At 34.1% G+C, this 16,129-nt stretch overlaps 1 long non-coding RNA gene across 1 annotated transcript; it reads left to right on the top strand.

Moving 5' to 3' along the window:
- The first annotated feature begins 1,219 nt into the window (after positions 1-1,219).
- LOC128553615 (uncharacterized) lies at positions 1,220-15,237 on the top strand. Its single transcript, XR_008369394.1, has 5 exons — positions 1,220-1,293; positions 6,129-6,262; positions 8,091-8,190; positions 9,146-9,277; positions 14,571-15,237. It is a non-coding gene; the product is annotated as an uncharacterized LOC128553615 (long non-coding RNA).
- The last annotated feature ends 892 nt before the right edge of the window (positions 15,238-16,129 follow it).

Genomic DNA, 16,129 nt, shown 5'->3' with positions numbered 1-16,129 from the left:
AATATGAGCCGAAAACTTTAAATACGTCAAAATCTTTTATTTCTTTTTAGATAATTATCTTTCACTTGCGCAATGACTGTGGGATATTACGTAATGAGCGTTCCTTACCTAGTGATCATACGACACCAGGCCGACTGTGTAGCACCGACCAATATACGACGTAATAAAATATAACATCACGGCAAATAGAATATTTCGCTTTCTAATTCCTGCCTTACGTTTATGTTTTCAACGTATTCAGAATTTTTTTAAACATACCAATAAACTAAAGTTTAATTTCATTACTCCGATAACAAGAAAAGCTATATTTCATATATCTTAACCTATATACTGTTGGACACGGCTGATTCTGCCTTTGTGACCAGTGTAGATCATGATCAGCCTGCACACCTGTGCAGTTTGATCAAGATCTGCACTGTTCGCAATTCAGTCAGCGTTTCCTTGTAACAGTGAATAGTACCGTCCAAATTGAAATTTGGACAAGTTTATTATAGCAATTTAGCATAGTAAGGGTAAAACTGTATATTTCAACATTCTGAGAGACATTAAATTGAGTTGACCTCCTTTTGAATATTGTTACTCTTTTTATGAAAAACCAAGTTCACGGAATACATAGGGACGGGAGAGTAGAGGCCGGGGGTAGGCAGAGAAGAAACAATCAGTTACATCGAGTTACCTGAAACAATGCTTACAGAATGTTTGCTTTGCATTTCATGCATTCACATTTACAAACAGAAACTGACCTTTTTCGGTCAGCTATGTTTTGATGTATTTTGTGAATATGTGTTTCATTCTGCAAACTGTTCTCCTTGAATATGGAAATTATTTTTAATAACTCATGATACACAGTGAGTAAGTAAATCATAAAAACGACAACATTACTAGTTTACTATTTACTAAAGATATATCATCTCCAAGCGTTTGACGCCGTAAATAATTCCAGTGTGTTAAAAGCAGCGTGTATTTTGCGAATCCCTTAAAATGTAATATTTACAGCTGTCTCATCATCATTTAGATTGTAGAAAACACAATTACACGATATTGGTTCAACGCCAATAAAACACAGCTTGACCCGTTATATTATACCACTCCCATTCATTTGCACAAAGTTAAAAGGGTCCTCTATTTCAGCCAATCAGATACAAAAAAGAAAGATAAGTCACACCTACAGGCATGACGTAATATGTAAAATAGACCCTCTTATACTTCTGCATTGTTGCAACAATAAAAGAATATTCTTTTTGACAGAAATTTTTCGAAATGAGCTTGTTTATTGTCTAGGTTATGTTGTCGGTAAGTAAATTTATATAGAATAATGCGGCAATTATAAATATAAGAATAAACATTAAATATTATGTAATATTTATCCAGAGAATTATTGAAATATTTGAGCGAAATTTGTTTTGCTAGTACCAAGACGAAATTGTCATATTAGAATGGATCAGATATGCAAAATTTGGGAAAATCAATGAAAAACTTCAAAGTAAATAGAAAACTAATTTATTATATCAAAATACCCGGAGTAATATTTTGTTGCTCATGTTGGTATTATTATATCCAGCTTTCCTTAAGGCAAAACAAAAAAAAAAAGGAAAGAAAAGAAACAGTTATACGTTTAACACAAATACTGCGGTCAGATCCTTTAAAGATATATACAAGTGTGTCAGAAGTTTATTGCTTTTAAATTGTTAGGATCCTTGCTTATTTTTTTAAAGTCCGTCTGTTATAGAAGTGCTTATTGCGAACATACTTAGGGGAGGGTCGTTATTTAATTTCCGCAAAAATGTTAATTCAACTGGTGTTTCGGTGTCGTTCTTCATTTCGTTCCTTGAATTATAAAAAAGAGACATAAATTTAATGGCAGTTATAACGAACTTTCAAGATGTAAAATCTGATTCGTTGTAAAATATATAAAATTTTCCCGTTATTTTTACACAGACCACCAGAATATACATTGACTAAAATTGTTTCGGGAATTACTTTGCATAAGAGGGACGTTAATATATGCTCTAACGTGCGTTTGGTGTGCTTTTATTATTATTATTATTATTATTATTATTATTATTCTCAGTCTCAATTCCTACAAGACCAACGTACAAACTCGCGATTTACTATGCAAGTTATATTCACTCTGTAGAAGATAACTTCTGAAACTACAGTCTAACCTGTACTAACGGTCACCTCCGATCAGCGGTCACCTCCGTTCAGCGGCCATTTTATGACGCCCCCGACGGATTTTCCTCTATTTTATCACTTTACTCAGCGGCCACCGGCCGTCCGCGGCCAGCGGCCATCGAAATTGCCTCCCGACCGCCGTATTTGACCCCTTTCAGCGGCCATTTTTCTTCCAAAACCAATTATTTTTAGACAATAATCGCCGAAGATACCCGATTTTGAGAAACACGTGATTGCTAAGTTTCACGTGACTTCACCACAAGAACGACAAAATGACATGAGCTTCTCAATTAAAACTGATAACCAAAGGTGTAATCCCCTTTTGTTATGATCAAATGGCCAGTAATTATCGGTAATTAGCATGTCACCTCGTGTCAATTTTTTTTGTTCACAGTTTGACCTCGGTTAAAGATAATACTCGATAACTAATTAATAGCATAATATTTGTGATTTTTTTTTATACTTCTGTCATCAAAATACTATTAAAATTTTACGAAATTGTGTTTGAAAAAAAAATATAAACCACTCTATCTTATACGGAACGTAACGGCAATCTTAGATTTAGCGTAGACAATAAGCGTCGAGAGTAGCTTCCCTTACCAAAATGGCGAAAATTGTAAACAAACTTGTTTCGACCAACGTACAAACTCGCGATTTACTATGCAAGTTATATTCACTCTGTAGAAGATAACTTCTGAAACTACATGTACTCAAATATTTATCATTCTTCAAAATATATGCTATAATATGAGCAAAGAAAATATACAGACATAAATGATAATAAAAGAACAAGAGCGGTAATAGAGTGTCTGATCGGTAGCAAAATTAGTGAAATAAATTTATTACATAACATTATTGTATTATTTTTATTTAGTAATTTACTGATATACAACGGGTGACTTTAATATCAGGCATATAACGTTCACGGTTCTAAACAGAATGATTTTCGTCTTTACTGCCACAGGACCAAACTTGAATTCTGAAGAGTATGAATTTAAAAAAAAGTGGAATTTCCCGAAAAGTATTAATCAGTAAAGTCTGCAAAAGCAAATAGAATTTGAATTTCGCTCCATGGTATTCAAATATAAAGAAAATATAAAAAAAAATATGAATCAAGGCACTGCCTCAGTCGGGATTTAAATGTAGATTTTGTAATAAAAAAATACTGCCCATGCTTGTACTGATGTGCAAGACATTGCGGTTCGGACAAGTTATGTGGACGCTTATTATGAAAGAAAAGGCGTATTCTTCCAAAAATCCGAAGTCAGACGCTCTGTGTACGTGTCGGAAAGACACATTTTTTTTTCATTCCTTCGATAGTATATCTCATTCGGTATATATCGTATGTTACTGTAGAGGATTCGATCCCCGGCCACGTCATACCAAAGACGTGAAATAGCACCAGTAGTTCCCTTGCTTGGCGCTCAGCATTCAAGGGAAACTGGCCTCATGATGACACCTAACATACCCTCTTGGCGGTGGATTCAATCAGGAATGAGGTGTCGAGAGTGATTAATGGAAGTTGTAGAACTGGCTTTACAACTGACCAAAAATAAATGTATAAACTAAAGCGTATCACGCTGTGTAATCAAATAAAATTAAATAAAAAGAACAAAACAAAAAACATCTAAAACACATGAAAAGAAAATAAGTACGATCGAATTTCAAACATGTTTTTACTTCTTTTCATATTTTACAAGCGTGTTAGCGAAAATATTGCATCTGATGTCAACACTATGAGAAATATTTCCAGACTGATCAAGAAACAAACAAACATTCCTTATACCGTAACATTTAATTAGATAAGAGTCTACCTAATCTATCATGTGACATAACAATGTAATAAAAATGTCATATTATAGCTCATCTAACACCAGCCCCAATTGCAATGGATCCGTCCAATTAAGCGCATCAGGTCATAAATCCCCCGCTGTTACGACGTAGTGACTTTAAATTGGATTAGTGCGAGAGAACATACAGGCTCTGATTATGGACTTTATTCAGGTTTGTAGTTTTTAACCGTTTGTTGCATATTTATTATATTTTGAGAAAATTTAAAAACGAAGCAGAACGGAGAAACAGGGTTAAAAAAGTACAGAACAGACATTGTATTATATTTAACTTTAACATTTACAGTTTATCGTCTGTTGTGCTATTTTCTTTAACCCGTCAAATCTGATTGCGTTCGATATCTTAATATTCGGCCCAACTTCGGTGCTGTCCGTATGTTTTACGGAAATAAATTTTAGTTAAATGTCTAAATATCATAATAAGTATTGCAAGTGAAACCCCTACTCGTCGTTCGTATTTGTGGCTCAGTGGCTAATATGCGGGAAATTGCTGGTTCGAGCCCATTAGCGAGAACTTTTTTAATTTAAATTTTTAGTTTTTTATCGATTTATGTTTTAAATTACAAAGGGACACAGGAAAATTGAAATCCACGGGCTTCACGATAAAATGTGTTTCGTACTAATATTTTAACGATCGAAACTGAATCATGAATATAGCTTGCTTTGGGAATAAAACATGTTTAAACCAAGTAAGTAGTCAAAACTATTGCCCGAGCACCATTAGATCAGAAAGAAAGATTCAAATTTTAATGTTGAACTATAGACCGGTCAATAACACAAACTATGCACCGACGATTTATGCAAGGAGTCATGTTGTAATCTATTTGGTTTAAATGTAATACATCAACAAGAGTGCTTGTAGCAAAAGTACTACCCGACATATTTTATGCGAAAAATAATTTGTCTCTAAAAGCAGTAAAAAGTGAGCACTTTGAATATGCATACTTACAAATAACCAAAAATATATTGTGAAGAAGGTAGTTAACCGTTGCAGCTCTTGAAATAATGCAGAAATTTTACAAATAAATATCTTTTATTTTCACAAACATGTTAGAAATGAACATGTTGAAAAACATTTACCAGAAGTGTTAGGGAGTTGCTTTAATGATACTTTTAATAATTTTCTGCCGCCGCACATGTTTAGTTGATTCGTTATTGCTTTAAAAGAATAAGTGATAAATACACACTGAATATACATTAATATTTACATGTATATGTATTTTTTAAAGATAAATTGTATCTTGTCAAAATGGTAGATTCATAATAATAGAATCATAGCAGTTCATTGTACTTCGTGTAATTAAATGTTTTAGCTGTTAAAATTGCACGTTTTTTTTTTCTTCTTTTTTATTGCCTCTTCAAGTAAAATCTTTCTCCATGTTTGAAGTACATAACCCTCTTAGGTATTTCTTAATGAAAGAAGAGAAAAATATTAAGATTTAACGCAAATCACCTGGCGTAACACTTTTCATCAGTCTTATGTTTGACACTTCGAAGTCTGCGAATTTGATAATTCTATTACATGTAGCGTGGCTAGGTGTTTCCATTGTAACGCATTTTCTTTCACTTTAAAACACCTACATTTTTATATAATTATGGTAACGGGGTTTTCGACGGCTTCAATGTCATTTTTTTTATAAGTTAAATGAAGTATTTGCCGTTTAAACTGTTAAAAGTTAGCTTATGAATTAAAAATAGTCAATGCCCAAATCACATGATTTCAAGATGAAATCTGTAAATTCTGCTTTATTTACATAATAACGTTGGTGCGTCTGTGGCGGCATTGTAACGCAACAATGTCTTGTGTCGTTTCTGAGGTCATTTATTCATTATTTCGGCGGTATCAATTAAGAGAATCCACAAAAATAGATAAACAAACTCATTTTGGTTATCGTAAATTCTTACGTTTGCTTCTGGTTGGACATGCGCACATTCATACTTTACGACTTACTACTACAGGTTTCTTTGGTGTTACAGTCAGACTGTGTGTGTGTGTGTGTTTGTTTAATTTTTTTTCTTTCTTTTTGACAAAATTTATCAATTTATTGCATTCGAACAGTGAGTAAATGATTTTAAGTTCATGATAAAATGTGATAATTTCAGGTATGTCGGTTCATAAAGACGCCTGATGTCGGGACGGTGAAGGCACGTCTACAAGATAATGTGGTGTAAACAGATGGTAAACGTAATTTCCAAACACAGATGCGACTTGCAAGGGTCAAAATCTTTAAATTATGGTAAGTACCATAAACGTGTGGTACGGTGGTCTAGAGTGAATAATAGGAAATAAGACAAAGTCTCAAAGCGAGCTCAAAGAAATCAGATTTAGCTAAAAAAAATAATATACATGTCATTTATATGTAACACAGAAACTATTCACTACTCAAAAGAATTCGCGAGAACGTTACCGTATTCACATATTTTCTTTCATTTTATCTATTTTATAAACAACTTCAAATAGTTGTTGTATATATTTTTCTCCGACTTGAATGACGTCTACATACATAGGGGTTGAGGCTTCATGTCACTACAGTTACTGTTTTATAAGTAATATACCGGAAATCATTACGTAACAATTATGCAATTGACATGATAAAGCATAGGTCACTTCGGTAATCAAGACCCTAACTTTATTTCGAGAATGTCCCCTAATTAGAGCGGATCATAAAATTTACTGAAGCATATAAGATTACTTTGATGTGACAATGTCATAAAAACGCACTCGGATTAATAATATTGAGCCGCGCCATGGGAAAACCAACATCCAGACCGGCCTGCGCATCCGCGTGGTCTGGAGCAATGCTGGTCGGAAAGCCACTATGTTCTTTTTTTCATTGTACGGCTTACATATCACGTGGCGGAGCTGTAATAAACATTTCACGCGATATCTAGTATTTTAAAATCTATCAGAATTTATATACATGTACTTTGTGTACATTGGAACTTCATGGATATTTACATTTATCACATCCGTGCAGTCTGATCATGATCGGCACTATTCGCCATTCAGTCAGTATCTTTTTGGTAAGCACCCCTTTCAATAGTTAATGGTACTGTCCAAATTGAAAGATGGAGAAGATCATTATAGAAATTTAGCAGGGCAAGGGTTAACAACAGATAAAGAATGTAAGTGTAGAACACCCCTCCCCGCTACCCGCCCCCTCTCTATTAAATCTAACCGCTGCATTCACCATCCGAACTACTTTGATATTGTCAAATAAAACTTTCGAATTCAAAGAATCAATAGAAATAAAAAAAAAATAACAATTATAAGATGATTAATATTTTTTGAATACGGAATGAATTGATCCCGATTTGAGTATAATTGGATACAAAATCAAAGACTTGACTTTGTTAATTGAACATTTCGTTTTTAGCTTCATCTTTAAATTATATTGCAAGTATCATGTAAGCTTATTACCATAGGTGGTAAGTTCTGTGAGATCATGTTAGGAAATGAAATAAAAACTTCATAATTACTTTATAAATTCATGGAAAATATCATATTTTTTTTTCTTAACCTAAATTTGTCGAGATCAAAATTACTGCAAAAAATAGTTTATTAATCCAAAATCATCAATGGTAATACGCATTAAAGTATACCAGGTGTGGTTTTGTAAAGATAATTTTCTTTATCTTTTGGTGGATATTTACTATAAAATAAATTCATTACTGATCGAATAGATTGAAATACAATATAAGTCTAACGCAATTTATATTGTGCGGTCAAGTCCTTTTGCCCTACATAGATTGCGCATGCGCAAAAATTGTCTTCCGTTGCTAGGGCAATAACTCTCTGTAAAAAGATTTATACTTGCGTTACCGTAAAGCTCGATTCTTTGAGCTCGCTATTAGTAAAACTTCTGAATGACATTATGTAGCGGCTCAAAATTTGAGTCAAATTCAAAACAGAAATTATCGGCTGCTAGCTCTACTTGAACAATCAGTAAGATTGACTGAAGTATCTTACACATGGTACATATTTATATAAAATGCTACAGAACGCCCATATCTAGCAAATTAACAAAACGATACATTTTTTATTTATCCTTCATTTACTTTCAGATCTCTATGTGCATGCTAATATCTTCAGCCGACTTGTGAAATGTCCAAACAGCTCCAACTGCTACCTAAGATGATAACACGGACGATAAAGGAATGAAGGGTTAGTTGACTTTTAAATTAAATTTTGTTATGCGGTTTGACACTTTTATTGATCAGGTGTGAAATGCTACAGAGCACCTATATTAAGCATAACCGATAGACTATATTTTTTTGAGTTAGAACTTATGTATAGTTGCCTTTTTAAAAAAAAGTTATCAGAAGCAGACACCTTACCGACAATTATCATCGTGTACATAAATGCACGTTTTCTTAAAATGTCGTCAGGTAACGTACTACTATATGCACTACTTCCGCTCTAGACTTCCCTAGTATTCTCAAAATTGTATTTTAATGACGTTTTTCGCATTTGTATCAATGCAGACTTGTGGCATTTGCGTGTTTTCAGCCAAATGTCCCCATAATTTGTAAATTTTCCAAAGAACCGATGTCATGGTGAAGTTATTTCTATTTCCTATTCGCCACGTTATACTGACTTTTGGAATATTAATGCCAGTATTTCCAGTATCTTTCTAAAGTTTATCTATCGGAAGAATATGATCATTTAGAAACTTGAGTGATAACTTAGATTAATAGAATGACGTCCTTTCTTCCGACTGTGCAGAGAAAAAAGTTCTCGCCCATAGGTTTGCCTTGTTAGCTTTCAGTGGATATTTTCAAATCCATCACCATGTGCGTTACCGCAAAGCTCGGTTCTCGAAAAGGCTTGCTCATAAAGTTCTGTACAACGCATGCATTTATATTTCATCTGTGTTACATTAGTTAACACATTCTCTTTCTGATGTTGCCACGTTTTCAGTTTCTGTAATTATCTTGCTGATAATGTTTCAGAAGTGTAGATTTTGAAATGATTAACGCTTAGACAGTCTGTTTGTGCGACAATTTCATACATCTGTTAAGATCAGTTTTTGCGTAAATTTTATAAAGAAATTACCGACTTAATGAATCGAAACTATAAGCGATAAGTATTGATAAATAATGAATTGTGATTGTTTCAGGTATGTCTGCTTCACAACGATTGACAAAACTTGCACATCTACTTTCAAGCTGGTGAAAGCACGACTTCAAGATGTAAGCTAAAAAAGAAGATGGTAATTTCCGGCCACAAGTGTCAAAATCTTAAAATTAGGGTAAGTCTTAATTTTTATTGGTATGTTTAATTTTTTTCGCGTGTGGGACATGGAGCAAGTCACGTGACAGGTTTTCGATACTGTACAGATTTTTTTAATTCGTAGATGTCAGGGGTGGTATAGTACGTCATCAACAGGTGCGCGCAACACTTCCCGATGCGGCTTTTTTGTGTCAAAACATCTCGATTCGGTGAGTGAACTTGCGATTATTACATTGATAACTAATAGATTCGGAAATGACATATAGTCTGAAGTATCCGCACATGCGTCTAGTTCATTATTTACGTTTGCATTTTTCAAGAAAGCCTTCCGTTTAAGAGAAAATTCGTGCACAATGCACTTTATGGAAACACTTCCCTATTTACCACACCGTATTATGTCGCATAACAAGAGTTTACATGCATTTCTGATAAATCCAAGCATTGACGGGCGTTCTTTTATGGTAAACAGATGTCAGTGATACCTTGATTAGTCATTGGAATCTAAACTTTCCGGAAAATCAGTAAACTAAAATTTCGCCTTCCCGGTTCACCAACTGAATTGATGTCCTTCCCGGCTCACCAATTTCCAGCATGAATCACATCGGGCTGATGCTCATGTAAATGTGATCACACTCGCCTGGAAGTTCTGTTATTTGGAATAACTAATTGTTAGAGTGATTGCACTAGATGGTCCGTAAACTTCATTTATGCATTTGAAGATAATATTGAAAGAACGAGGCATATCTTGAACATATGTTGTATACTATAAACGTGCGTATGTATGATATATGTTTTATCATGTCCTTATATTTGTTATTTTAGGTACATCAAAGATGAAAAAGGAAACAAACCTTTTAGTCTGCAGCAATGGAATTCTCAATATATGTTAAAAAGGATTGCTGAGTGATTGGCATGCAAGACATAATTGACGTATTATATTTTCCAAAAGTTGTACGAGATTATATTTGAGAAGTGGAGAGCATCCTGTAACGGAATTACCCCCAGACAAGGATTTCAACGCTCAACTAGGTCGGTTGCTGTTTGAAGGTATGGATATAAATTAGTCCATATAATATTGTACTCGAGAGTTGAATATCGTAACATATTTTTGACTTGTCGATATTCGCAGACAACATAAAATATCAAAATATAAAATCGGTCTACCCGAGGTCTCATTATTTAGACTAGGATATAAATAACTGATTTAATTTCAGTAATTTTACAGTAGAGAAACCTTAATCAGGGGTATAGATAGATAGGCATTTCAACACATGATAATATAAATAGAAAGTATTTTGGAAACCTTTAGTTAACTTGTTACTCTAATTATTTTTTCATGATAACTATATATGGCGTGTCATCGAAAATAGTCGAATATGATGGCATTGATTCCGAACTTGAGTTCAAGGCAAGACTCGATGAGACAAATAAGAATATGCATTGATGATATGCTAAGTAAAGCAAAATTATGTAGTTAAGTAATTATCATGTGTCGTTTTTTTAAAGGAGCAACCTTTTAATATATTTTTAAAGGTATAACGTCGCACCAATGCAGTTTAGTTTTTAATGATATGCTACTTTTTAATTTTGTTTAACGTTTCAGGGCCACGTGAGAAATTACTGTAACGCGCCAACGAAATGTTCTTATTAAGAAGTTTTAGATGTGCGCAGGGAAAGAACAAGAGTGACTGCAACCGAATTATAATTACCACGTAGTAGAATGGGACATCGACTGAATCTACACTTGAAAGCGGTTCAGGATTTAATATTTGACTAATGTTCAGATTTTGCTTGCAAATCTTAGTTCACCCAGTTACATGTTAAAACTCGAAGTGAGCTTGAACAGTGGTTAAACAATTTTACTTGCAATGTAAATTATTTTACTTTTCTTAAACTGTTTAGTTGTTGAAAGTGTTGTTGTATAAAAGATTATTTAATTAAAATAGGAAATTTTACTGATTTTTTATTTAAATCCTTACACAGTGGAAGCCGTTGTTACATAAACATACGCACATACACTTTCAAGACAGAGCAACATTTTCCTTGTTATCAGCTAATGTTATATATTTACACAAATCAACGAAAGTAGATTTATTACTTGATTGTAGCAATTCTAAATTTTATACACGCTTATACGAGTATAATGATAACGTTTCATTAACTTTGTACGTAATTCTTTAAAACTCAACATTTAAAAAAATGAAATTCACCTTCAGTTTCATTAAGATCGTATACTGACAAATTCGTTCCACATTGTATGCCTTAATTTTCTACGATCAAAAAGTAGTGTACATCTCTATGTCAAATATTCTCAACAATTGGTAATATTCAGACACGACGGGGAACCTTAAAATAATTACAAAACTTTTGTGGTAATTTTAGTGTAAAAGAAAAACGATAAAAGACTATTGGTAATTTATTATCACATATTCTAAAACGCACAATACCCTCAGCAACATGGTTATTATGAAATTAAAGGTTTTTTTATTTTAAATGGCCGTTTGTTTTCATTCTCATTCTGAATAGACGACGGCAGCTTTTTGTGGAAAAAATGTCAAAGAATATGTCAACATCTATAGAGGAAGGAATTACACGGAAAAGAAAGCTCTGAATGTTATTGATAAGTTACCGTTAAAACCAATTATTGCCGTGATATACACCATGTACATGTTTTTGTAATTATGAAAATTATAAAAATGTTGAAGTGGAGACGCACTGCCTATACTTCAAATTCAACATAAATCAGAATATAACAACTCTTGAAACCATTAAACTGGAAAATGTTGAGGTTTTGCGCAACTACACTAATTATAACTCAGAAATTTCATTAAAAACACACAAAAATTGATAAAGTGGCAACGTAGTATAACCTGTGAACGTTTATTGACCGAAACATAGAGATAACAAGAATGTTTACATTGCATTGTTTTACCCGTTATGAGCATTAGTGTCAACGGCATTTCATACAAAGTTTAATACTGCTGTTGCATTTCATCAAAATCTGTCAAATGTTATTTAGAAGAAAGGAGAGGCACTGACAAGACTCTGTCACTTCAACACAGGCAGACAACGACTACTTTTTTGAACCGGGAAGTGCATCGTTTTACCTGGTGAACCGGGAAGGCGAAATTTTATATTACTGATTTCTTTGAAAATATAGATTCCGATAATTATTTAATGTATCACTGACCTCTGTTTGCCATAGAAGAACACCCGTCAAGGCATTTAGTCATTAGAAATGCATGAAAACTCTTTTTATGCGATATAATATGGTGCGGTGAATGGGGAAGTGTTTCCATGAAGTGCATTGTGCTCGAATGTTCTCTTAAACGTAAGACTTTCTTGAAAAATGCAAACGTTAGTGATAAACTAGAGACACATGCGGGACTTTGCGGGTACTTTTAACTATATGTGATTTCCAAATCTATTCGTTACCAATGAAATAATCACAAGTTTACTCACCGAATCGAGGTGTTTTGACATAAAAAAGCCGCATCGGGAAGTGTTGCGCGCACCTGTTGATGACGTACTATACCACCCCTGGATGTGTGATACACTAATACTTTATTTGAATGATAAAATATTATATTTTTGTATATATATTTTATAATTTTTTTTTTAAATAAGAAAAAAACTTGGGTCACGTGACACGTTTCGTCCATCTTCGTAACACACAGTAAGTTTTGACCATCTTCAACTTTCGCTTTCGGATGGCTGTGACCTAGTTCACACGATCCTTTTGTCCACGAATCGAGACGCGCAAATTTCATACTGATTTTAAAACATTTTTCGGAATGACATAACGTGTAAGAAAAATAGAAACGTTGCACTTATAATAAATTTACTCATCGATTACGTTTAATTCATAAGGTTGTTTTCATCCAGGCTTTACACTAGCGGATCTAAAGGGGGGCGCACCCGGCGCGCACCCCCTCTAAAATCGCCGGAGCATACGTAATTTGTCTTTTGTTTGGGTACAGTTACTGCAGAAAATATACACGTTTCTCGCTCGCTACGCTCACGTACATTATTTGTCTTTTGTTCTGACTGAATATAAAAAGAATGTATTTTTTTTCACGCTCGCTTTGCTCGCATGGGTGAAAAATATGCATTTTTTTGCTCGCTACACTCGAATACGTAATTTATCTTCTGTTCTGGGTTAGAAATATAAAATATGAGCTGCGCCATGAGAAAACCAACATAGTGCGTTTCCGACCATCATTGATCCAGACCAGCCTGTGCATCTGCAGTCTGGTCAGGATCCATGATGTTCGCTAACAGTTTCTGTTATTCCAATAGGCTTTGAAAGCGAATAGCTTGAATCCTTACCAGACTGTACGGATGCGCAGGCTGGTCTCGATCCATGCAGGTCGCAATCGCACTAGGTTGGTTTTCTCATGGTGCGGCTCATATGTATTTTTTTTTCTCTGTCGCATAGGTATTTTTTCCGTTCTGGGTGAAAAAAAATGCATTGTTTTCTCGCTTGCTCTGCTTGCACATTTAAAACAGAATTAGTCATAGGTAAACCCTCCCCATAAAAATCCTCAGAAATCTGGCTAAGAAATTCCGAGATACTTACGAAAGAATTAGTCTGAAAATTCATAAAACATTACTTTAATTAATATGTTACTTGTATTGATTTTGTCACAAAACCTGTGATTTGTGAATACCAGATAAAGTACCTTAGAACACACAGAATGCATCAGATGGGCAATTGTTTTCAAAATTTTAAGGGGGAGCATGACCCCAGACTCCCCAAGTTGCTCTACACTATGAATTATTTACGTCCCCTCTAACACCAAATCCTATATCCGACCCTGCTTTATTCCACATTTTCCTGATTAATCACCTTTTAAACATTACTTCCGGTTTATCAAACGTGAAGAACTACCTGCTTGTAAAAGATCCGCCCACCAACTCAGTAGGTAGAGCGTCGGTCTACGGATCGCGGTGTCGCGAGTTCGATCCTCGGGCGTGGCGTATGCTCTCCGTTACTATTTGATAAACGACATTGTGTCTGAAATCATTAGTCCTCCACCTCTGATTCATGTGGGGAAATTGGCAGTAACTTGCGGAGAACAGGTTTGTACTGGTACAAAATCCAGGAACACTGGTTAGGTTAACTGCCCGACGTTACATGACTGAAATACTGTTGAAAAATGACGTAAAGCCCAAAAACAAAAACAAACAAAAACCTGCTTGTAAAATGAGAACTTCATGAGTCTTCATCATGTTTCAGATGTTTTTAAAGAATGCATTAGAATTTCATTAGTTTTTGTATACGTGTTCGAATTAAATAATTTATATTTCAGGTCGAAGAGAAATATACGTCTCCTTGCGGTAAACCAGAATACAGCACGGCATTTTGCTTCATATACGTGTTATTCAAAAGACAGTAACAGTTTAAAGCCAAAGGAACCCAATTTAACAAATTGTGTCAGTCGTTGGACATTCAAAATCATGATCTGGTATATCGTTTGGAAATTCTCCTCTTTGCTGATGAAATACCATCAATCATTTAATGGATATTTAACTAGAACAGAACGGAACAGAACAGAACAGAACGGACCAAAACAGAACTCTCAGTCAGCATTTACATCTCTGTAAACGGCATCGATATTGCCATTTAATTTATCATATATTTATCGATTTATAACTGGTATTCTGCGGACTCCGTAATTGATACATTTACATTTTCTTGACAAAATATTGATAAATCAGTTGATAGACCGATATCGAAGTTGGATTTTGCTGTTATCCGAATTCAGAACGCAGCATAATACAATGATTATCAAGATTTATAAAAAATGTTTCACCTAGAGTTATTTTGACATAGGAAATTCTACACGTCTGACAAACCGGTTGTAAAGGCATGACGTCATTTAACCGGAAATATAACACAAAACCTGGACTCGGCATATGGATTCTCCTTTTCGTTTGCCTAATTTTCTTAAAATATCTATGGGTTTGAAAACTTAAGATTTTCTCAATTCCAGCAAACAACAACAACAACAACAACAACAACAACTACAAAACCACCATAATGTAAATTCTGTATGTTTTGTGCAAATTAGTCAAAAAGATACATGTATATAAATGTGTACATGATATTTTAAATTAATTGTCAAGAATATTATTTACATTTGTGATATAATAGATGAATCTAATATAATGAAGTTATACATATCTGTGTTTTATTTGATAATTGCAACTTTTTGCTACCTCGGACAGTGTCTTGGATACCGTAACATCAATAAGCTCGTTTCGTGCAAGTAACTGACGTAACAGGAACATTCTGATGATGATTTTTTTCAGAATTTTCCTGGAGACATAATTTATGCTTCATCTTGAATGAGAGTTTTGAAGTGTTTTTTTTAATACTTCATGACAGGTCCATTCCACCACATTTTAGACTCGTACCGTCACCGTCCAGTTGCGTCAATTAAGTGTCGTGAACATTGCATGCCCCTTATTTGATAGCGATAGATCGGTGGCCATAAATCTATCTTATTATTGCCTTCCTGTCGGACATGCTTAAAAAAGGAAAAAAAAAGAAAGAAAAAATAAACATAATGTTTTAACTACGGAGGGTTATGGTATTTCCTTTGTTATGCAGATTATACACAGGAAGCGTGAGAGCATTAGGTGCACGCAGCAGTTCGATGACTCGATAGTGATTTCGTGTACACCTGACTGGACTAAACTCGAAACCGTTTCTATAACATAAATATGAATTATTAAAAACACATGCACGTTTGTTAAATTATTATGAAATGACTGACAAGAAAGGCGCGTTCAGTTTTTTTCCACGAAAATGCTTGTATGAAACTACAGTTTGTTTTCAGACCCAGTGTTTTGTTCACAGGAGATA

Source organism: Mercenaria mercenaria, unplaced genomic scaffold (assembly GCF_021730395.1).
Source record: "Mercenaria mercenaria strain notata unplaced genomic scaffold, MADL_Memer_1 contig_4112, whole genome shotgun sequence".
Taxonomy (NCBI): Eukaryota; Metazoa; Mollusca; class Bivalvia; order Venerida; family Veneridae; genus Mercenaria; species Mercenaria mercenaria.
Note: the sequence above shows the minus strand (reverse complement) of the source record. Positions and strands in the feature narration are given on the sequence as shown.